The sequence below is a fragment of the Arachis hypogaea genome, chromosome 12 (genome assembly GCF_003086295.3).
Source record: "Arachis hypogaea cultivar Tifrunner chromosome 12, arahy.Tifrunner.gnm2.J5K5, whole genome shotgun sequence".
Lineage (NCBI taxonomy): Eukaryota > Viridiplantae > Streptophyta > Magnoliopsida > Fabales > Fabaceae > Arachis > Arachis hypogaea.
In genome coordinates this window covers 27,159,146-27,161,283 of record NC_092047.1, presented here as the reverse complement: position 1 = coordinate 27,161,283, position 2,138 = coordinate 27,159,146, and the positions used below count along the sequence as shown (strand labels likewise).

At 33.6% G+C, this 2,138-nt stretch overlaps 1 non-coding gene across 1 annotated transcript; it reads left to right on the top strand.

The window, feature by feature from the left end:
• The first annotated feature begins 749 nt into the window (after positions 1-749).
• Positions 750-857, top strand: LOC112731435 (small nucleolar RNA R71). Its single transcript, XR_003167212.1, has one exon. It is a non-coding gene; the product is annotated as a small nucleolar RNA R71 (small nucleolar RNA).
• Positions 858-2,138: the final 1,281 nt, after the last annotated feature.

Genomic DNA, 2,138 nt, shown 5'->3' with positions numbered 1-2,138 from the left:
ATGGCCTTGCACTCTCTTTTTGGATTCTCTTCTGTATTGCTTGGGAGAGTACTAGGAGGAGTTTCAGTGACCTTTTTACTCATCTGGCCCACTTGTGCCTCCAAATATCTAATGGAGGACCTTGTTTCATTCATGAAACTTAGAGTGGCCTTAGATAGATCAGAGACTATATTTGCTAAGCTAGATGGACTCTGCTCAGAATTCTCTGTCTGTTGCTGAGTGGATGATAGAAAAGGCTTGCTATTGCTAAACCTGTTTCTTCCACCATTATTAAAGCCTTGTTGAGGCTTCTGTTGATCCTTCCATGAGAAATTTGGATGATTTCTCCATGATGGATTATAGGTATTTCTATAAGGTTCCCCCATGTAATTCACCTCTTCTATTGCAGGGTTCTCAAGATCATAAGCTACTTCTTCAGAAGATGCCTCTTGAGTACTGTTGGATGCAGCTTGCAATCCATTCAAACTCTGAGAAATCATATTGACTTGCTGAGTCAATATTTTATTCTGAGCCAATATGGCATTCAGAGTATCAATTTCAAGAACTCTCTTCCTCTGAGGTGTCCCATTACTCACAGGATTCCTTTCAGAAGTGTACATGAACTGGTTATTTGCCACCATGTCAATGAGTTCCTAAGCTTCTGCAGGCATTTTCTTTAGGTGAATGGATCTACCTGTAAAATGGTCCAATGACATCTTTAATAATTTAGACAGACCATCATAGAATATATCCAGGATGGTCCATTCCGAAAGCATGTCAGAAGGATACTTTTTGGTCAGTTGCTTGTATCTCTCCCAAGCTTCATAGAGGGATTCACCTTCTTTCTGTTCGAAGGTTTGAACATCCACTCTAAGCTTGCTAAGCTTTTGAGGAGGAAAGAACTTGGCTAAGAAAGCCGTGACCAGCTTATCCCAAGAGTTCAGGCTATCTTTAGGATGAGAGTCAGCCATATTCTAGCTCTGTCTCTTACAGCAAACGGGAAAAGCATAAGCCTGTAGACCTCAGGATCAACCCCATTGGTCTTAACAGTATCACAAATTTGCAAGAATTCAGTTAAGAACTGAAAAGGATCTTCTAATGGAAGTCCATGAAACTTGCAATTCTGTTGCATCAAAAGAAACTAATTGAGGCTTTAGCTCAAAATTGTTTGCTCCAATGGCAGGGATTGAGATGCTTCTTCCATGTAAATTGGAATTTGGTGCAGTAAATTCACCAAGCATCTTCCTTGCATTGTTGTTGGGTTCGGCCATGTCTCCTCCTTTTTCGAAAATTTCTGTCAGATTTTCTCCAGAGAGTTGTGCTTTAGCTTCCCTTAGCTTCCTCTTCAGAGTCCTTTCAGGTTCAGGATCAACTTCAATAAGAATATTTTTATCCCTGTTCCTGCTCATATAAAAAAGAAGAGAACAGAAAATAATAGGGATCCTCTTTGCCACAGTAGAGAGGTTCCTTTATGTGAGTAGAAGAGAAGAAAAAGAATTCGAACACAGAAGAAATGAGAGGGTTCGAATTTTTAAGAAGAAGAGAAGTGTTAGTAGATTAATAAATAATTAGAAGGAGATGAGAGAGGGAAGAATTCGAAAATTAAATAAATTAAGATAAAAATATTTTTATTTTTAATTTAAAATTAAAGTTAAAATTTGAAAATTTTAAAAAGAAAAATTAAATTAAATTAAATTAAAATGTAAAATAATTAGTTAATTAAAAAGGAATTTTGAAAAAGAGGTTAGTGATTTTCAAAAATTAGAGAGAGAGAGAATTAGTTAGGTAGTTTTGAAAAAGATAAGAATCAAACAAGATAAGATTAATTGAAAAAAATTTGAAAATCAATTTTGAAAAGATAAGAAGTTAGAAAAGATTTTGAAATTGATTTTGAAAAAGATGTGATTGAAATTTATTTTGAAAAAGATTTGAAAAAGAAATTTAAAAAGATTTGATTTTGAAAATTAAAGTTGATTACTTGACTAACAAGAAACAAAAAGATATTATTTTAAAATTTAAAGATTGAACCTTTCTTACTAGGCAAGTAACAAACTTAAAATTTTTGAATCAATCCCATTAATTGTTAGCATTAATTTCGAAAATATGAAATAGAAATAAGAAAAATATTTTGAAAATAAATTTTGAAAATTTCGAAATTA